Source organism: Heterocephalus glaber, unplaced genomic scaffold (assembly GCF_053883595.1).
Source record: "Heterocephalus glaber isolate CG9 unplaced genomic scaffold, H.glaber_assembly_v1.0 deba00000347, whole genome shotgun sequence".
In the NCBI taxonomy this organism is placed as follows: Eukaryota; Metazoa; Chordata; class Mammalia; order Rodentia; family Bathyergidae; genus Heterocephalus; species Heterocephalus glaber.
Window position 1 is genome coordinate 61,734,154 of NW_028258143.1, and position 23,314 is coordinate 61,757,467.

The 23,314-nt window shown below is 37.6% G+C and overlaps 1 pseudogene; it reads left to right on the forward strand.

Annotated features, from left to right (window-relative positions):
• The window catches only part of LOC101719589 (oxysterol-binding protein-related protein 8-like), a 49,324-nt pseudogene extending 26,024 nt beyond the window's left edge, over positions 1 to 23,300 (forward strand).
• Positions 23,301 to 23,314: the final 14 nt, after the last annotated feature.

Genomic DNA, 23,314 nt, shown 5'->3' on the forward strand with positions numbered 1-23,314 from the left:
TTCAACCCATAATCTCTTTTCCAGTGCTTTGCAAACTGACTTACTTTAAATTACAATTATTCTACCAAAAAGAAGAATTTTAAAGGAAAAAAAATAAGAACTTTTGTCATTTGTTCTGCTTTGACCCTTCTCCTTTTCCTAGGCGTGGGATCAGGGCAGAATAAAGGAGCTCTCCCCTAGCCCAAGATGCTGGTTACTGCTTCTTCCTCTTGACTCCTGTACTCCTGATTAGTTTAAGTATTCACTTTGTATGTAATGTTTTGTAGTTACTATTACCACATAACAAATGACCCCAAAACTTAGTCCCTTAAAACACTCACTTTATTAAGCTCTTCTGTACATCCTGGGTTCGGGGAAGCCATAGCAGGAGTAGCTTATCTCTGCTTTCCAATCTCGGTCTTCAGCTGGTAGTTACATGATGGCTGCAGGCTGGAGTCATCCAGAGCTGGACTCTCTCGATGCTGGCTCTAACCCCTTACTTACTTCAATGGGACTTTAGCTGGAGCTGTCACCAAAGCACCTACATGAGTTTCTCCTTGTTCTTGGGCTTCCTTACAGTATGGTGGCCTGAGGGTATTTGGCCCTCTTTTCAAGCAAGTCAGTGCTCCAAAAGTCAGCGTCTGCCCAAGCGAGGCAGGAGCCACATCTTCTTTAATGATCTAGCCTGTACGGTCATGCAGGGATTTCCTCTACATTCTGTTGTTTACAAGCAACTCACTAAATCCAAACAGATTTAAGAGAAGGGATACACACCCCATCTCTGGATGAACAAGTGTCAAGGAATTTGTGGATTTTTTTGGAAACCAAAATGTGTTTCCTTATGTTACTGCTTTCTGTATATAAGTCCTGAGTCTTAAGCTTCATACTGTTTTAAGCTGATAGGGTTGCGAGAAACATCAAATGAAAGTACAGAATGTCCCTGTGAAACTTCAGTTTCAGAATAAGACATACTTGTACTAAAATATTATTTGTTGTTTATCTGAAATTCAATTTTAACTATATGTCCCCTACTTTTATGAGACAACCCCACCTAAGCACATATCCTAGTGCTAAAGATAGCAGAGAAGATCAGTTATACTGTTATTGATCCAAATCTGATGGTTAAATTGCTAAGTAATTATATAAAAGAGATCACTAAACCCTTCTCTCTATTGATGCCATAAAAGTAAAATCATATTTTCTACACTCACTCAGATATGCAGGTTGGTACCTCAGCATGACAAGGAAGTCCCTTGGAGCCTGGTCTGAGTGTACAGGATTCCTTGTTAACCCTGAAATATCTCACCTTACTAATATATTATTGGGTTAAAAGTAAATCACATTCATAAAATCAGTACTTTCAAAAATAAATTACACCCCACAGCGACCAGCTTAGCCAGGCAGGAAGAGAGGTCCCTGGCTGCCTGGAGCCCCACCCTTTCGAACTGGTGCCATGCCCACTGGCAACTAGCCAGAGGGTGAGGACCCCTCAAAGACACAGGGGGTTATGAAGGCCATTGTCCTGAGCTCCAGAAGATAGAGCAGAAGTGAACAAAAGATAGAGGGCCTCTCTAGGCTCCTTGATGAAAACTGAAGCACACTGGAAAAGTGAAGAGAATCTCTACAGTAAAGGCACACCAGACCACCATATTTGGTAAGGTGGAGGGATCATCACCTCCCATCGGAACCTGGACTATCTTCAGGGGAAGGGCAGCTGGAACCTGCAGTAGAGCCTTGCAGAGTTCAATCCTGCAGGCAGGAGGATAGGGAGCTCAACTTGGGACTTGCAGCCAAAAATCTGCCTGAATCTCATGGGTCTGTGACTGGCTTGCTGAGACTCATTGGCTTATAACTGCACACTGCTGCCCACATTGTCTATTGTGACAGCAGAGACATACCCTGAAGGAAGCCCTTCATTTTTATTTTTTATTATTTTCAACATTATTATTTTCTTTTTGCTCTTATTTTTAATTTTTTTTCTTCTCTTCAAATTTTTATTTTTCTCTTCTTTTTTTCTTTCTTTTCTCTTTTCTTTCTCTTTCTCACTCACTCTCTTGCTGTCCCACATTGTACTTCATCTCCCTTTTTGTCCCTGTTCTGGCCTAATTTGGATTCCTTCTTTATTTTTCTTTTATTCTCTTTTTCCTTCTCTTGCCTGTGTCCTCTGGCCCCACTGCTAACCTTCCCCTATCCTTCTACATATCTGTCCCTCCCTCCCCAACTCCTTCTAACTCCCCATCCCAAAGGGTAAAGTTGCTATATTGAAGAGCTTATTCACTATAAATATATGTTGGGTTGGTCTTCAATTTTGATTTAATTCACACAGTTAAAAGTGATAGATTAATAAATACAACAAATTGTCATTTTCTAAAATGTACTTGAAGCTGTGATGTTACTGATTGTATCACTTGAGCTAAGGTGTTGTGATTGATCTAATCAGTTGTCCTTTCTGGTATAATGAAAATGAGATAGCCCCAGAGTCATTAGTGACTCAAAACCTAAAGACCAGCTACATCTGTAAGACACCTCTGAGAAGCAATGATTCCATAAGGGTTCTAAATACAGGCAACAAAGATACTTACAATAAGCAATTTCAAAGCATCAACTCAGGAATTAAACCAAGGACAGTACCAAAAACAAAATGAGAAGACATTTAAGCAAGGCACAAACTCAGACTTCCACCCCACAAAAGGCAAATTCTGGGGGAAATGAGGTGGAAACGTCTGATAATCAACCACCTGGACACCCTGAACTGATAGCACAGGAAGTAACAAAACAGATGAATGAGGCTCTAGAAAAATTCAAAACAGAAATAATTTCCCAGATAACTAGAGATGGTGAGCAGAGTGAAAGACATGATTAGAAACTCTAGAACAGAAACAGATAAAAAAAAAAAAAAAAAAAAAAAAAGATGAACTCAGAAGCATGCTGGAAGCTATGAATGCCCAGCATAAGAAAGAAATTGAAACCATGATCACCCAACATAAGAAATGGAATCCATGAAACAGATTCAAACAGATATCCAGGAGATTAAAAACTCCATTGAAAGTATGCACGGCAGATTAAGGGAATGTGAGGAGAGAATATCAGATAGAGAAGACATGATTGTGGTTAATGACCATATCTATCAATTATAACCATCAATGTTAATGGCCTCAATTCACCAATCAAAAGAAACAGACTGGCAGAATGGATCAAGAAGCAAAATCTAACAATATGCTGTATACAGGAAACACACTTAAGTCAAAAAGAAATTCATAGACTGAAAGTAAAAGGATGAAAACAGTTCTCCATGTGACAGGAATCCAGAAAAAAAGCAAGGTAGCAATCTTATTTGCAAACAAAGTACATTTCAAACCAAAACGAATTAAGAGAGACAAAGATGGTCAATATATCCTTGTGAAGGGAACGATCCAAGAGGAAGAGATGACAATCCTAAATATCTATGCACCAAATATGAATGCCCCCAACTATACAAACAAATATTAACGGACATGAAAAACCAAATAAGCACTAATACAATTGTAGGGCGGAACCTCAATACCCCACTATCACAAATAGATCATCTAGACAAAAAATTAGCAAAATTCTAGAACTGAACCAAGCTATTGAACAAATGGATTTAATAGATGTTTACAGTGTTCCACCCCACAAAATCACAATACACATTCTTTTTGGCTGCACGTGTGTCATTCTCCTAAATAGACCACATGCTAGCTCATAGGACATGTCTAAGTAAATGTAAAAGAATTGAAGTCACCCCCTGTATATTATCAGACTGTAGTGCAATAAAATTGGAGGTCAATAACATAAGAAACTGAAAAACCCTCACAAACACATGGAAATTGAATAACACCCTCCTGAACAACCAAAGGGCCACATAGGAAATTAAAAAAGAAATTAGACAGTTTCTACAAGTAAATGATAATCCCAGTACAACATACAGGAATCTATGGGACACAATGAAAGCAGTTCTACATGGGAAATTTACAGCAGTAAATGTCCATATTAGGAAAACAGAGAGAACTCAGATAAATAACCTAATGCAGAACCACAAGCTCCTAGAAAAAGAAGAGCATGACAAACCCAAAGCTCATACAAGAGAGGAAATTATAAAGATCAGAGCAGAAATCAATGCAATGGAGACTAAGAGAATGATATAAAAAAATCAATGAATCAAAGAGATGGTTTTTTGAAAGAATAAATAAAATCAATAAACCTTTAGGCAACCTTATCAAAAAAAGGAAAAGGCTCAAATCCATGCAATTAAGAGCAAAAAAGGTGGAGTCACAACAGATCCAGCAGAAATCCAGAGGATCATCAATACCTACTTCGAGAACCTCTACTCTAATAAAATGGAAAACACAGAAGAAATGGACAGATTCCTAAGTGCATACAAATTGCCAAAGTTAAATGAAGATGTAGAAATTCTCAACACCCCAATTACAATGAATGAAATTGAAAATGTAATAAAAAATTTACCAACAAAAAAGCTCAGATCCTGATGGGTTCACTGCTGAATTCTACAAGACATTTAAAGAAAAACTATTGCCATTACTCTTTAAACTCATCAAGGAAATTGAAAGGGAAGCAATACTTCCAAATTGATTCCTGGAAGCAAGTGTTACTTGATTCCAAACCCAGGGAAAGACCCAACCCAAAAAGAGAACTACAGGCCAATTTCCCTAACATAGATGCAAAAATCCTCAACAAGATACTGGCAGACAGAATACAGAGGGTCCTGAAGAAGATCATACACCCTGACCAAGTCGGATTTACCCCAGGGATGCAAGGATTGTTCAACATACGTAAATCAATAAATGTAATACGCTATATTAACAGAGCCAAGGACAAAAACCATATGATCATTTCAATAGATGCAGAAAAAGCATTTGACAAAATCCAACACCCATTCATGATAAAAAACCCTACAGAAAATTGGAATAGAAGGTCTTTATCTCAACCTGACTAACCCTATCTATGAAAAACCAATAGCCAGCATCATACTAAATGGTCAAAAACTGAAAACGTTCGTGCTAAAATCAGGAACAAGACAAGGATGCCCACCATCACCATTCCTGTTCAATATAGTTCTGGAAACATCAGCCACAGCAATTAGAAAAGAGAAAGAAATAAAAGGAATAAAAATAGAAAAGGAAGAAGTTAAACTGTCATTATTTGCTGACAATATGATACTTTACGTAGAAGACCCAAGAAACGCAGTCAAACTAATTGACAGATTCAGTAGAGTAAGTGGATATAAGATCAACACTCAAAAAACAATAGCCTTCTTATACACAAATAGCAGACTCATTGAGAGAGAAATTCAGGAAAAAATTCCTTTCACAATAGCATCCAAAAAAATGAAATATCTAGGAATTAACCTAACAAAGGAAGCAAAAGACCTCTACAATGAAAACTATAGCACTCTGAAAAAGGAGATCAAGGAGGAGGTAAGAAAATGGAAAGACATCCTGGGTAGTAAGAACCAATATACTGAAAATGACCATACTTGCAAAACTACTATATAGATTTAATGCAATGCCAATTGAAATCCCAACAATATACTTCACAGAACTAGAGAAAACAATCCAAAAATTCATTTGGAACCAGAAGAGACCTAGAATAGTAAAAGCAAATCTAGGCAACAGAGACATGACAGGGGGAATCCCAATCCCCAACTTGAAACTATACTACAAAGCCACTGTGATAAAAAAAAAAAAAAACAGCATGGTATTGACAAAGAAACAGACCTGAGGATCAGTGGAATAGATTAGAAGATGCAGAAACAACTCCAGACATACTCAGCCACCTCATCTTTGACAGAGGAGCCAACCACCCTCATTGGAGGAAAGATAGTCTATTTAATAAGTGGTGTTGGAAAAACTGGATTTCACTCTGCCAAAGATTAAAACTAGATCCATGTCTATCACCATGCACTAAACTAAGATCAAAGTGTATTAAAGATCTAAATATTAAAACAGAAACACTAAACTTGCTGGAAGATAGGTAGAACTCTTGAAGACATTGGCATAGAAAAAGACTTTATGAACAAAACCTCAGTAGCATGGGAGCTAGCACAAAGAATCAAAAACTGGAATCTCATCTTATTAAAAAGCTTCTGCACTGCAAGAGAAGTCACCAACAGAGCTAAGAGACAACCTACAATCTGGAAAAAAATTTTTAGCAGCTGTACCTCAGACAAAGGTCTACTATCTAGAATATATAAAGAACTGAAAAAAATCAGACCCCCCCAAATTCAAAGACCCAATTCAAAACTGGGCATCTGAAATGAACAGACATTTCTCAGACAAAGAAGTAAAAGCAGCAAATAAACATGAAAAAAATATTCAACATCACTGGTCATTGGAGAGATGCAGATGAAAACAACACTGAGATTCCACCTCACCCCAGAAAGAATGGCTGGTATCAAGAAATCAACCAATGGCCCCTGTTGCCTTTGCTACCTTGTGGCCGCCATATTGTTTCTCTTTTGCAATGCCTGTTTGCCATTCCTGCCTTGGAGCCAGCCAGCTATGGATGGAAACCTCTACAAACTTTCTTGCTACGTAGTTCAGGCTGGCCTCAAACTCACGGCATCCCTCCTGTCTCAGCCTCTGGATGCTGTGATTACAGGCGTTCACCACTATGCCCAGCTCTAATTCCTTGTAACATAGAAAAATCAAGTATCTTCATAGAAAATGATTAGAAAATCTTTATGGGACTCATTACTGATCTACTAATTTTAACTGAGTATCTCTGAGAATCTTCCACAGAAGTCTGTTGATCATTTATCTGGGGCTACAGATGAAAAAGGAAAGTATACAGGAAATAGACAAGTAGAAGAATCACCTGAGAAATGTCTTTACTTGAAGCCTACCATTGAAATGAAAGATTCTGTTCCGAATAAAGCAGTAGCAGTGGAGGATTACAGACATGCAAATCAGATTCTGTTAGTGTATTAAAAATATGGAATGTGCTACATTCATATGAAACATCAATAGAACTTTAAAAAGATCATGATGAACCACTTATAGGGAAAACTAAAAAAATAGAAAATAAGGTTAGAAGACTACAAAAGGAACAGAAGTGAACCGAAAGAAGTGAAATCACAGTTAGAACATGAGAAACTACATTGAGATGGAGAATGGCAATTTAAGGTTTCTGTTAGTCATGAAGATCTATAAAAATCACAGGTTGCAGGATGAAATTGCCAGGTTAAGACTAGAAGGAGGTGCAACAGAAAATCAGAACCAGGTAAAGGAAAAGAAATATCTGGAAGATATTGAAATTGCACATGAAAAGAATGCTGACCTACAAAGGACAATGAAACTGAATGAGGAAAGAATATTTCAATGTAATAGACAGCTTAATAGTCTCACAGTAGGAAATACAATGCTAAATTCTAAACTGGAGAATGAAAAATGAATCAAGGAAAGACTGGAAACAAAAATTGAATCATACCATTCCAAACTGGCTGCTGCTGCACACAATTATGATGAAAGTCAGACATCAAAAAGAGATGTGGAACTTGCTTTCCAGAGATCAAGGGACGAGTGGGTTCATTTACAGGACAAACTGAATTTTGACATATCTAACCTAGAAGATAATAATGAGATGCTTTCCCAACACCTTTCTCAAGCTGAAAGAAAATTCAACAGCCTAGAAATTGAGCTCCATCATACAAGAGACGCTCTTAAAGAAAAGACTTCAGTTTTAGAACAGGTACAAAGAGACCTAAAGCAAACACAGTGTTAAATGAAGAAAATTGAACACATGTATCAGGAGAAATAAGGGAAAGTGAATAAATACATGGGAAAGCAGGAATCTATAGAAGAGAGATTATCTCAACTACAAAGTGAAAATGCACTGCTTCAACAGCAGTTGGATGATGCTCACAACAGAGTTGACTGGAAAGAAAGGACACTAATTAATATCCAAGACCAGTTTCATGGTATTGTGAAGTCACTTCAAGGTGAGAGTAGAAAACAAACTCTCATGCTGGAAAGCAGAAATAAAGAGTTAATCAATGAATGTAATCATTTAAAAGAAAGCATATATCAGTATGAAAGGAGAAAGCAGAAAAAGAAGTATCAAGAAAAGTAAATGTTTTTCAAACTTCCTGAAGGACACTCAGAGTGAAATTTCACTATGGATAAATGTTTAATCTAGTTGGATATGAAAGTATATAGTTTATAAATGTACCTCCTGTATCAGCCCAGAAACATACCTTGTTTGCAGCAAATACAGCTTAGATCTGATTCCTGACAAAGTGAGTCCTGAGATGATAAGTGTCCCTGCTGCCCTGACCCCAGCAGCACACATTTGTGCACATTCTGAGTTGCCACCTGTACCTCAGAAATGTGGAAAATTAAAAATTATCATGTCTTCATTAAATATTTTTTAAACTTTTAAAAAAAAAAAGAAATCAACCAATAACAAATGCTGGTGGGCATGTGGGGAAAAAGGAACCCTTCTCCGTTGTTGGTGGGAGTGCAGACTGGTGCAACCACTGTGGAAATCAGTATGGAGATACCTCAAAGAACTAGGACTAGAAGTCCCATTTGACCCAGCTATTCCCTTACTGGTTATCTTCCCAGAAGAATTAAAAGAATCATACCACAGAGATATGTGTGCACCCATGTTTGTAGCAGCACAGTTTGTAATAGCTAAAGCTTGGAAACAGCCCAAGTGCCCATCAACTGGAAACTGAATAAAGAAGATGTGGGTTTTTTTATAAAATGGAGTACTACTCAGCCATAAAGAACAAAAAACTAGAGACATTTATAGCTAATTGGGTGCATATTGAGGCCATACTCTTAAGTGAAATAAATAGGACACACGTGTAAATACTGAATAGTTTCTTTAGTATGAGAAACTGAAAGTGTAAATAAGGATTAAAATGATTAAAATGAATAATTTATAATTTGAAATAGGAAGAAAAGGTCCAAAGGCATAGGGGAAGTGGGAGGGGAAGGGGAAGAAAAGAAGAGAAAGGAAAAATTATGAGGAAAAAAAAATAGAAACAAAGTCTTTGTAAATAGGGAAGGGTGGAGGGAGTGAAGGGAGCAAGATTTTAATAAAATAAATAAATAAATAAATTACAAACTGTTCCTAGAAACATAGCTTTAATTAAAATTTTTTTTCATATACTTTTCCTAGAGTATACTTGACTAAAACTATGCATTAAGAACTTATAAATTATGAAGAACTTACATAAATATGACAAATAAGAAATTTAAATCTACATTTTAAAGTAGTCATATTGAAACAGTATAAAATTTAATTTTTATTTAGAATAATTTTAGCTAATTTATGGTTTCTGGGCACAAAAACAGATATTTCACTTGCATATAGCACTGCTTAGATAACCATTTCAAGTATTTTGAGTTGTTACTGGCTTTTCAAGCCATTGCTAAATTAGTGATACAAATTTAAGACATTATAGAAGGAAATTTGCTTTTTCTTGAAAATTGCCCAGAATACTAACCAAATGATCCTTATTTTAAACATGCTATCAATCATTATCATTATCACAGCAGACAGAATTATATTCAGGGGAAAAAATAAAAGTATTTCCTGTGAATAATAATTTAAAATGACAAAAGTAATCATTTTATCAATCCAAGAATACAGAAAATATAGCTGAAAGTTTATAGGAAAAAAAGATGGAACCAATTAGAGAAGGCATAGATGTTCAAAACCAAGTCTTAAAATGATACATTGTAAGTTTTTGACATATCATTTCTAAGCATGCTATTACCAAAATTTTTTAATTTTTTCATTGGGTTGCTAATGAGAAAAGTTCATGTTACATAAATAGCCTCTCATGGTTTAAAAAAAAATTCTTAACAGTCTAGGATATTTACCCCATGACAGTTTAGATGGTGTGTTATATTGATTTTTAAGTGTTTCATGATGGTTTCTCTCTTTTTACTCATTAAAGATTTATGAAGTGCTTCATACCTCCCAGACACTCTCAAAGGTGTTCCTTTCTCCACTCCTTAAAATTGTAATTGATGTTTCAGATTCATGTTGCTGACTGTGAATAGTCTCAAAGCAGAAAGCAATAACAATGCAAACCATGAGGGCATAGCTGCACATCTCCCTGCATAAGATATTCAGATTGTATATAACTAATAACATTTGTTAAAGTTGCTCCAATAGGGTGGGGTGCTATTTCAAACATCCTGAATTACATTAAATGTAAGTGAAGCCTTCATATGTGAAAAAAATACTGAAAGTAGAAGAGGTACTACTAACTAGGGCTAAGAAAGGGGATGAGGGGAGATAGGAAGAGGGGGCAAGAGAAAGTAGAAGACTGGGTAAATAGGATCAAAGCACAATATATGCAGTATACAAAAATCAACATTAAACAATCAAGAGCTTTTCAATATACCAATTATGAACTACCTAAGGAAAAAGTCAGGAAAACAATTCCATTCACAATAGCTTCAAAAGAAATTACCTAGAGATCAACCTAACCAAGGAGATGGAAGATCTCTCCAACAAAAATTACAGAAGTCTGAAGAAAGAAATTGAAGGAGCCACCAGAAGATGGAAGACATCCCATGTTCATGGATCAACAGAATTACTATTGTTAAAATGGCCATATCACCAAAAGTGATCTACCGATTCAGTGCAATTCTCATCAAAACTCCAATAACATTCTTTCCAGAACTAGAAAATGTAATTCTAAAATTCATATGGAAACATAAAAGACCCAAAATAGCCAGAGCAACCCTAAGCAAAAAGAGCAAGGCTGGAGGCATCCGATACCCAATTTCAAATTATACTACAAAGCCTTAGTAACAAAACCATCATAAGGTACTGGCACAAAAATAGACATGTAGACAAGTGGAACAGAATAGAGGACAAAGAAACAAACACACCCAACTATAGTAGCCCAAATATATGTTAGAGAAAAGACAACTTCTTCAACAAAGTCTATTGAGAAAACTGGATATCCAAATGGGGAAGATCGAAACTAGATCCCTAAATCTCACCCTGTACAAAATTCAGTTCAAAATGGATCAAAGGACAAGGTATAAAACCTAAAATTTTAGCTGGGCACTGCAGTACACATCTATAATCCCATCACTCTGGGAGGCTGAAGCAAGAGGATCCCAATTTCAAGCCCTGTCTGAGCAACTGAACAAAGTCCTGTCTCAAAATTTTAAAAATAAAAATTTTTAAAAAGCTGGTTGTAGCTTAGTGTGTAGGTCCTGGGTTTAATCCCTGATATATTTTTTTTAAAAACTGAAACTTTGAGACTTCTATAAGAAAACATAAAGGAAACATAGGAAGCCATAGGCAGAGACAAAAACTTCCTGAATGGGACTCCCATACACAGGAAATAATACCAAGAATCAAATAGCATTACATCAAATTAAAAAGTTCCTTCACAGCAAGGGAAATAACCAACAGAGTCAAGAGACAACCTACAGAATGGAAGAAATTCTAGGCCAAGTCCTCATCCAACAGAGTATTAATATCTAGGATATATCAAGAACTCAAAATATTTAACACCAAAAACTCAAATAGTCCAAACAATAAGTGGGCAAATTAATTGAACAAACAGTTCTCAAAAGAAGAAGTATAAATGCCCGATAAGTATATGGAAAAGTATTCAACAGTTTTAGCCATTAGAAAAGTGCAAATCAAAACTGCACTGAGAGTCTATCTCCCCCAGTCAGAATGGCTATCATCTAGAATAAAAAAAACAATAAATCTTGGCACAGAAGCTGAGAAAAATGTATCCTTTTACACTGCTGGTGGAGATGTAAATTAGCACAGCCACTATGGAAATCAGTATGGAGGTCCTAAGAACCAACTACAATGCTACTTGGTATATGCCTGGAGGAATTAAAGTTGGCATATTAGAGATATTCCTGTATTCTCCTGTCTCCTGCAGCCCAATTCATAATAACCAAGGTATGGAGCCAGCCTAGGTGACCATCAACAGATAAATAAATAAAGAAAATACAATATATACACACACACACACACACACACACACACACACAAGATGGAGTATTATTCAGCCACAAAGAACAAAATTAGGTCATTTATAGAAAAATGGGTGGAACTGGAGACCATTATGTTAAGCAAAAATGACCCAGAGTCAGAAAGATAAGTACTGCATGTTTTCACTAATACTTGGACTCTAAAAATGATAAAATAAAAATAGGGAGATTATTATTAGACAAGAGGAAAGAAATAAAGGGGAGGGGGAAAGCGGTGTAAGACAGAGTAATGGGAAGATAGAAATGATCAAAATACATTCATGTCTGAAAATAACACATTGAAGCCCAGTATCATTTAAAATTAATACATATGAATAAAAATATATTTTTAAAAAAGAAACCAAGGGCTGAGGGTGTGGCTCAGTTGCAGATCACTTGCCTAGCATGTGTGAGGCCTTCGATTCAATCTTCAGCCTGGGCGGGGGGGGGGGGGACACAATGTATGCATGTATAGGAATGTCACAGTAAACTCACTAATTTGTGTAATTATTATATTTTAATAATTATAAAAATAGAAAAAGCTTCCTTAAAAATGGGGCCTTTAATTGATGCATTAATAAAGATGTATTTGTGGACCACAATGATCTGGGAAATCCAGCCTTTTTCTGTTACCCTAAGGTGAAGAAGCCAAGAGATGCAGAGAGGGAAAGAGAGGCTGTGGTCCCATCATCCCCTTCAGAGTCTCACCCTAAATCCCTCAGCCCTCACATATCCCACCACAAGGGTTTCTACCACCTCCCAGTAGCACCACACTGGGGACAAAGCCTTAACACCAGCTAGTTGCAGCCCTGTGGTTTGTGTTGAGAAAGAAATTGTGATTGAAATGCTTAGGGGTCATTCTAGGAGAGGCTTTAAATGCTAAGGTATAGTTTTCCATTACCCCTTTTAAGTTCCTCCATGATTGTGGAAACAAAGGTGGATTCTCCCTCAGCCAGAGAACCTGAATGAGAACACACTCTCAGGCTGATGGGTTTGTGATGTGACTAAGAAATGAGCCCATTTTCCTAATCCACTGCGACACTCAAGTTTGTTTGTCTCCGCTATTTTGACAGATGCATAACCACAGTAGCCACCGAAGGCCATCAATTCAGTGATCCAGAGGAAAGGGCTTTTGAAGTCTGTTATTCAATACTAAATTCCACTCAAGTGTCATTGTCAGATTCCATCCCTGATCATTTCATATTACAGCTCCCCTCCTAATCAAATATACACACCTGTGCACAAACACACCTGCACATACACACACTGAGGACTTTGATGAGTTCTTATACAGAAATATAGAGAGCCAGGAGTCTACCAGTCAAAGATGGTGCAACTTCCGGCTCTGCTTCCCAAAGCCTTTTTTTATGGTACCGGGGATGGAACTTGGGACGATGCGTTTGCGAGGCAGGCAGTGGAACCACGGAGCTAAATCCCAGGCCCTCTGATAGCCTTTTAATCATTTCAAGGCCTATCCCATTTCCAAGTTCATCTTCTGTGGCTTTCTCCATAGGGTCAGCCATGCAGCAAACCCTGAGGCTATCCTAGGAATATCCTCAGCCATCATGCCTTGACTGTCACTTACTGGCCTTTGACTTTATTACAATGACTAGGATGATATGTATGAAACACAATTCCACTCAGGTACTTTTAGTGAATAAAATTTCCCAGAAATTACCACCTAATTCTCTATCTTTGTAAATAATTGATTTCAGTGTTAATTTTTGCAATATTATATGAAAATGTTTATGTGCCATCATATGTATGTTACTAATTACATAATATTTAAAATAATTTGGTTTATCTATTCAGTGCTGGCTGAAGAAATGCTCATAATTAAAATCTCAAACCATAGAAAAAACAAAAATGCTTTACAAACTATCAAATTCAAGGTACAATAGTCTTGGATAGTTTTAATATTAAGAGGGTTTTAGATTAAGTAATGCCTACCCAGCCTGTATAGAAATTCTCTTAACCACAATATTTGATTAGATTGCTCTGTTTTCATGAAAACTCATCTGAAATTGAATTCAAATTCATAGCATTTTCATTATTTTCTGAATTTATATAGGTGTGGAAAGCAACTTGAGGATATGTGGAACTGAGTTTCTTTTGCTTGAACTGGAACAGGGACCAGTGAAAGCCTTCTGAATACAAGCCTGTAAATTCCAGCTCTGTTCCTGCTCTAGCCGGGAACTTCAAATCATTTGACCTCTCCAGTTATCAAGCTATTTCCTCTAAAAGGACAGGACTAGTGCTGCTCCCCCAGCCCAGAAGAGACAAACAAAATATAAATGCAGATTACTTACATCTTATATTTTATTGGGATGGGGCAGTTATAATCTGAATGGGAAGGTAAAACCATAACACTTGAAAATACTCAGTTAAAATATGACTGTATTTCACCATACACTAGGTAAGCAATTTTCCTATTACTAGATTAAATACAATTATCACATTATTATTAATTAAATACTGAATGAACAATATTGAACAAAGTATGTAAGTTCATAAAGTCTTATATTCTCATCTATCAGTTAAAAATTATTATATTTTTATAGGACTGTTATAAAAATTGAGTTAATTTATGGGTTAAGCAACTTAGCACAGAGTCTGGAATAAGGTTCCAATCACAGACCTAATTGGGATACTGAGAGAGAATCACATTGCGGGTACTTTCGGAGCCTATGACAACAGTTGAACATCAAAATTCATTTGCTCCAAGAACAATTCATAGGCTACTATTAGGTCCAGTTCACCAGTGAGGCAGCTGAGTCTCACAGCATAAACTCACCTGTCCCAGGTGTGGGGCAGACCAGAGACCAGAGTAATATCTAAATTCTTTCAGATTACACAGCATAAAACAGTTTACCTCAGAGGGCAGATGTCCACTGTAGAGATAGGTACAGAAAAAACAACTCAGCAGTAGTAGAGGAGCATCTCCTAAGAATGGATAGAATGAAAAAAGAATTAAGGTGTGTTTTGTACATGTACCGTGCCACAAACATGTCCTAACAAAACTTAGAGGAAAACCCAGTGTGTCTGTCTGGATCCCTTAGCTCTCCCATAGCAGACCATTTTTGCTGACTCCGCTCTCTGTTTATGCTTCTTCTCCTAGAATTCCTCTCCCTATTTACACCACAACCAGAGCCAACTCTGTATTGTAATTGTGTTGTAATCAGACTCCATGAGAGAGGGCATCATGCTCCCAAGGGCGGCTTGACTTGGCAGAGTTTTCCTGGCTGTTTCACGTAGTGGTTTCCAATCTTGCCCATAAATTAGAACCACCTGGAGAGCTTTGAAAATTTATTAACCCTGGACAAATTAAGTTGGAATCTCTGGGAACAGGGAATACAGATTCAAACATCAGCAATGTTAATTACCTTTCCATCAGCCTAATGTGGAGAGGCAGCTGAGATTCAGCAGCTCTCAACGGAGTCTCTGAGTCAAGAGCTGAACTGTGGCCCAGGCAGGGGTGCCTGATGCTAGGCTTCCTCTAGAGGAAATACAGTTGTGATTTAGGAGTTCTGTAATGTGGAGCAAAACATTAACCTTCCCCAAAGAGAGGTTTGGCCTTTTGCTTCAGCTCCTGCAAGGTAACCTCTAGGCCCTGGGAGATCCTGTCTGATAACTGAATTTTTGTTTATCTGGTCTTGAGGTACAGTTTTCAGCTGGACTACCGGAGGAGCTGGAGACTAGGCAGCCATGTGTATGGTCAAACACTTCTATGCAGTCAAGCCCCCAATACAGGTAAGCTTTCATATTGCCAGTACCCTGCCAGTTCTAGGAAAATTTACACTGTCTGCTGGGCTCCACTGGGAAAGATAATCAGAAGCTCAAACCCTGAACTATCCTGGACCCTGCTCTGTCCATCTCTTCTTTTGGCTGACTTTAATCTACACCCTTTGCTGTAATAAACTGTAACAATGAGTACAACAGCTTTTCTGAGATTTTTGTGATTCCGTCTAATGAGTTAATGAGTCTAAGGGTGGTCTTGGGGACTTGGAACTTGCAGTTCATATCGTAAGTTAGGGTGATCCCTATGAAACAGGCCATTATTTTTCTGTGGATGAGCCAACATCCTTTTCTCCTGTAAACCAAGATCTTCCTATAGATTCACAAATTCTATGGGTTCTCACTCCCTCAAAGCACAGATATTCCCTGCTCCAGAAAATAACTGCACCTCTTTCTTGAGGAGCCACGCTCTATTTCCTTTGAAGGTGCACTTTAGATTTTGCCTAATAAACCTCTTTTCAAAAAAATAGAGTGATCTTAGAAAGCACCTGAACTTTGCCTGTGTCCTTCATTCATCCAACTCGAAGGATCTCCTCTGTGAAGAGCTACAGCCCTCCTTCTGGGTAACCCTCCTCAGGAGTTGTAGCAGCACCCTTTCTCACACTGTGTGTCTTTGCAGCAACTTTTCCCTTCTCTGGGAATGTCTTTACTCAACTTTGCCTCCAACTTCCTCCTTAATGTCTTAAGGTCATAGACATTGTGTTTGACTTGTATTATTTGTGAGAAATTACAGCAAAACCAAAAATAAAGGGAAGCCATTTGAAACAAAAGGAGGAGAAAAACCCTGCAAAATAATTATTGGTTAAACTGCAGGGAGAAGCAATGGAAGAATTTGACAAGAAGGTTGAGAAATGCACTGATAGTCAAAAGGCAGTGAGAACAAAGAATCTACAGTAAGAATGATTGTAAAAACTCTGCTTACAAGAAAAGGAGTAGAAACAGATGAGAATTTAGGAAAGACAAAGAATTGACAGTTTCCTCTACAAACTGTCAATAGGTTTACTGGTTTTGAAAACAGCACGGGTGGTATTTCCCTTTCATGTGTTTTGATACACATGGCTATTTCAAGTAACATGAGCCAGTGATGATAGATTCAACTGAAAAATTATCTGTTTATAGACTGAGTTTCTGGAGGCAAGGAATTTTATATCTATGTCCCTGGCATACGCCACAGGCCTGGCTTGTGTTTGTTAAATAAATGATGCCCTGCAAATAGAAGACAAGCCTCAAAGAAAGGCAATCTCTGTCCTGACATCATGTTAGAATTATGGCCCCACTGAAACTGGCTAGGACGAGGGCATGTGATATATGGCAGTGACTCCCAAATGTCAGTCCTTGATCCAGTGCCAGCCAACAATTAAGCTGTCATTGATTTCTCTGGGGAAAAAAAAAGAAAAAATATATATATATATGCCTAGTAAATCAATTCCACATTCTTAGTTTTTGCATTTATATTATCCTTATTTATCTCTTATAAAATACTCATTTGCTCAATGTGATAAAAATAAGTAGTGATAGATTTGTTTTAGTAATATGCTTACTTGTGCAAAAAGAAAATTCACAACACTGTGATCATTCCAAAAAATGAGGGGAAATAGCACTGATGTGTGAGATTTAAAAATTTGAGCATCATAAGTGGAAGCCAAAAATAGTTGGTCATGTAGAAATATAAAGTAAAATAGTAGTCACTGAGGACTAAGGAAGATGTGAGGGTAAGAGAGAGGTTGGATAATAGATACAAAAATGTAACAAGAAAAGTAAGTTTTTAGTGTTCTACAGCACAGGTTGACTATAGCTCATGACAATTTATTACACATTTCAAAATTGCCAGAAGAGAAATTTTTGAATATTCCCAACATGAAGAAAGAGTGTCTGAGGTGGTGGAAGTGCTAATTACCCTGATTTGATCATTACACATCATATGCATGTACTATGTTATTACACTGCACCACTTAAATATGCACAATCATTGTTTATCAATTGAAAATTTTAAGTATTTTAAATAATAAGTCCGGGCATGTCCAGAAAATGCTGTGGATGCCTCAGAAGAGAAAGAAAGAGCAGGCGGTGAGAAGACATCCTGTGACCCCTGCGGGCAGAGGGGGCTGTGCAGCCAGTCATGGCTCAAGGCAACCGGAGGAGCAGGGGCAGGAGCCAGCCTTGTCAGGGTCGCTAGCAGCCAATACCTGCATGACAATAGTCCCCCCACACACCCCGTACGGAGAGGTTTTTGACTTGGAGAGATGCTCTTTGGGAAACATGGAGATTCTAAGATACTGTAGGATTTTATGTCACTATGAATCACCTGTTAGGAAAGATGTTTTTTCCCCTTATCAAAATGACCTTCTAATACATTAGAGGTATCACACATGCAAGTTCAGGACAGTTTTGCATCACTAAATTTTCACAGAATAAAGTTTTCCTGGATTTTGGATGGGAATTAAGCCAAACCTCATAAAATAAAGAAGTTAGTAACAGAAGGTATTTATTTATTGAATAAATTGTAATTGAATGAATTTATTTCAGAATCTGAGAATATAACTACCAATACATTTTATATTAATATATATTTTAATTATTTGATTTTAAAACTTAAATTATTTCTCAAATAGCCATTTAATCTTCATTTACTGCCTTTACACATCAGATTGAGATCCATTTCCCTTGTATTTTTTCCATTTCAATTACAGCATCTATAAATTTGTCAAGATCTATGTGTGAAATTATTGTAAAAAATGTTATAAATTGGCATCTTCCTATAAGGAAAAAGTTATCTTCTGTTGTTAGTCCCATTCAAATAGAGTCATGCTGACCTAAAACAAATAGAACTAAGATTTGAAAATGAGAAAATACTTTTTACAAAGGTTTTAAAACAAGGAGTAGAGACTAGAATGCTATGAAAGTAATGCTTTTCTCAGCTACAAGATTTTTAATGTCCTTAAAAGAACATGAATTGTAATAAACCCTCATCATTTTCATAGTCCTTGCCTGTTTCCTTACATAGTATTATGAATTTAATTGCTCAAAGTTACCTATAGACAAATGTTGTTTTCTTAACTTTCCTGAAATTCAGTTTCTATTCTAACCATCATGTCACTGTCTTGGCAAACCTTAATTATACCTTAAGTTCTCCATTTCCATTTTTCTGGGATTCTAAATCCATATTGCCAAGGGACTAAAGAGAATGTGTTCTGCTCTTCAATTCATACAACTCTGCAGATATTCACTAAGTTGTCCATCACCCCCACACAGACACTACTGAGAAAACTCTCATTCCTGCCTGTGTGTCCCCGTTAGGTCCAGAAGTTTTGTCTACTGCCTGAATATTGCTCTTAGTCACTCTGGAATCGTCCCTGCTAGGCTGTCTCTGCCTCTTCTGCCCAGATGCATGGAGCAGCCATCCCTCTCTGATGCTTTGCCACATCTGAACTCTCTAAGCCTGAAAATTGGAAGCAGACCCCTTCCTGTCTGGACTTCTGCACACCTCTCCTCTCTCCTCCTCCTCTTTAGGGTGGAATCTCAGAAGCAGAGCCTCCTATCCCTCTCCTTGTTGCCCCAAAACCACCAGCTCCTTCAAACCTGGGAGAAAGTTTGCTATTTCCAATTGAACTCCCCCCACCCTTTGCTTTGAGAGCAGAAGAAGCAGTTTATTTTATCAAATGTTTTGCTTCAAAAAGTAGCTAATATAATCTCTTCAGTGGGACTGAGATTTTCAGAAACACAAAAGCGAGAAACTTTAATCCTTTTTACTCTCCAACCTACCATACTCTTCTGGGAGGAACTACCAGGAGGACAGATATCAGGTAATGTTTTTAAATTATAGTCTATCATTTTCTATAATCATCAAGTATTTGTCAACCATTTAAAACAACATTTTTTTCTAGCTTTGGTCATGTTTATACGAATAATTCATTGTTTTCTCTCCCTTTGAATGGGTACTTATACATATTAGTCTCCCACAGCAATTTTTAAACTTGTGGGGTTTTTTTTATCTGAATGCAGCTCGGTGGTTTGTTGCTTACTTTGTACAATTCCTGGGATTTCAAAGTATTTAATATCTATATAATTAAGTTCATAATGGTAGGCAAGAAGAGTGCAGCAATAATACATCCTGAAGAAAAATGAGGTTTCTGACTTATTCAGAAATTTACAGGATGTGAATTACAGTTCATGCATATTCTTTGGATTTGCTAATTTATAATGCATTCATTCAGTAATGGAAATGGCCTCAGGAGAGCACCTCATAGTCTCATGACTTTGGAGGATGAGATTTAAAAATCTAATTAATGGTTTCATTACTAAAATTCAAAACGTTGTAAACTGCTTAATTCATTTCCAGATATGCAAAAGCCCCATCTTTGACAAGAATTGAAGGTTAAGCATGCTTTACTAATTTTTATTTTCAAAGAGAATAGGTTAGAAAGAAGCTATTTAGTATGAGATAGAACCACTACCTAAAATTTAAAAGCAAATGCTTGTTTTGATGCCTTCCTCTAATCCTAGTGGTTCTAATCGCTAGTTGTATATTAGAAACAAAAGGGGGGATGTTTAATGCCCATCTCTTGGCTCTACCTGTGGAAATTCTGATGTAATTGATCTGGGATGAGGCTCTTTTTTTTTTGTATTAAATTTTTTTATTGGTACATTGTAGGTATACAACACAATTACATTTCTCATTGGGAATTGTACCTTTACATGATGCATCTTGGTTCTTATTTTTTCCCCATTCCTAGCCCTCCCTTCATGCCCTCCACCCTTCCCTATTTACAAAGACTTTATTTCCATTTTGTCCATTTCTCAGCATTTTTCCTTTCCCTTCTTTCTTTTCCCCTGCCCCTCCCACTACCCCTACCCCTTTGGACCTTTTCTTCCTATTTTGCATTATCGATTATTCATTCTAATCATTGGTACATTTTAGGTATACAATATAATGACATTCATCATTGGAAATTTGCACCTTTACATAGTCTCTCTTGGTTCTTATTTTTCACCCTTGCCCAGCCCTCCCTTCAACCCCTCCAGTCCTCCCTATTTACAAAGATTTTGTTCCTATTTTTCCATTTTCTCAAATTAATCCCATTCCCTTCTATACTTTCCCCTAGCCCTCCCACTTCCTTCCCCTTTGCCCCTTTTCTTCCTGTTTCACATTACCTATTATACATTTAGTCCTTATTTACACTTTCAGTTTCTCACACCAGAGAAACTATTTGGCATTTACACATGTGTGTCCTATTTATTTCACTTAAGAGTATTGCCTCAATGTGCATCCACTTAGCTATAAATGTCTCTAATTTCTCATTTTTTATGGCTGAGTAGTACTCCGTTTTATTTTTTAAAAACACATTTTCTTTATCCAGTCTCCAGTTGATGGGCATTTGGGCTGTTTCCAAGTTTTAGCTATTACAAACTGTGCTGCTATGAACATGGGTGCACATATATCACTGTGGTATGATTCTTTTAATTCTTTGGGGAAGATCCCCAGCAGTGGAATAGCAGGGTCAAATGGGACTTCCAGTCCTAGTTCTTTGAGGAATCTCCATACTGATTTCCACAGTGGTTGCACCAGTCTGCACTCCCACCAGCAGTGGAGCAGGGTTCGATGAGGCTCTTTTAAAAAGGAAAACCACTTGGACCGGGGATTTAGCTCAGTGGTTCCACTGCCTCCCTTGCAAGTGCTAGGACCCGAGTTCAATCCCCAATACCAAAAAAAAAAGGAAAACCACTTGAGGTGATTTAAAACATGCAGTGTTCAGCACTCCTGATCTGTCTCCTCAGGTCAGAGAGCAGCAAAACACAAGGAGAAAAATAATACAGTGATAGTTTCACCAAAAATAACATAAACTATTCTAAAGTAACTACCACACCAAGCACTCTCTTACAATATATGAAAAAAAAAACACTTTTTATCTGAGGCCTATACTGATAGGATAGGAATGAATGTATATGAATTTTAGGAATCAGCTCACACCAGCCTAATTCTGAGCCTCCCATTATCCCCTTCCTGGTGAGGGGAAGCAGAGATGTTGAACCCAGCTCAGGTCACAGGTGGCTGAGCTGGATTTGACCCAGAAATTAGACCCTTGGAAAGCCTCGTGAAGCAAGATGTAAGGATAGTTCCAAAATGAAAAGGGGGTCTGTAATAAGAACATACACTGCAAATGGTAACCTGGGCTCTGACTTATCATAGGTACAGAGATTGGAAAACTGGGTAGCTAGTTTGACCCTCTGTAACTATTTATTCCAAACATCTTTTGTCTCCTTTAGACTTCTGACACATGAGACTGAGTTTAATGCTTACGTACAAGAGCTCTGCCCTGAAGAAAGATCTCTGTTTTAGGGAGCAGAATACAAGTGGCCCCAATTTGTGTAAGGGAATCACCATTGGCTGGTTGGCTTGCTAGATGGATGGGTGGGTGGATGGATGGATGGATGGATGTAGTACCATCTCATTAGTGCTGAGAAAGCCTAAATCTTCTTGCAGCTTTCATGTGAATACAGACTGAGTAACTGAAAAATATGAAAATGTGAGTTCAGGTTATATCACTTTGAACTTGTAAGTATTGTGATATCCTAAAGCCAATATGTATTTTAGAAAGGCAAAGGCTTGAAGGTCAAGCTGTCATATACTTCCACATAGCTCAAAGAGAGAAGAAGCCATAATGTTTACATTTACTAATTAAAGCCACCCTCCTCTGATTCAGCAGCATCTGCCTTAGCACTGGCAGCTATTATTGCCTGTGTGTGATAAAAAGAAAAGAGAAAACAAGACAAGGAATTAAGAAGATTGACAAGGATAAAATCCAAGCAATGCCTAAGATCAAAGACAGAGGCAAAGAGAAAGAAAAAAGGCACTCTTAGATGACACTGACAAAGTGAGGACAGGAGGCCGAGCCTGCTGTCCTGCTGCTCATCACTGTCTTTGGATCCTGTGGGGCAGCAGCTTGTGGGAGGTCAGTAAGGTGCCTGAAAATCACACTCTTGCCTGACTGGGGACTACGGGTTTCAACAAAGAGCAAACGACAGCTCCAGATAGCTACACCTTCAGCTCACCTTCAAACAGGAGATGTAAATAGATTCTCGGAGTTCTAGTTAAAGCACTTAGAACAGCACTTAGGAAATTCAATGTCAGATTAATTAAATTAATTAAATTCAATGTCAGATTAATTAATTAATTAAAAATGGTGGGTCAGGGATTTAGCTCAGTGGTTCCGCCGCCTGCCTCGCAAGGCACAAGGTCCTGAGTTCGATCCCCGATACAAAAAAAAAAAAAGTTATCTATACTTCCTCTTTTTTTTTTTTTTTGGTACCAGGGATCAAACTCGGGACCTTGCACTTGCAAGGCAGGCACTGGAACCACTGAGCTAAATCCCTGGCCCTATCTGTACTTTCTTAAAGGCAGCTATTTCAGCTGTTGCTTATGCCAATCCTAATAATATCCCAAAATCGGCTCCGGGCGGGCGGCGGCGGTGGCAGCAGCACCGCTGGGCCACGTCAGCGCACATGAGCCTGGGCCCACCATGAGCCATGTCCATGTC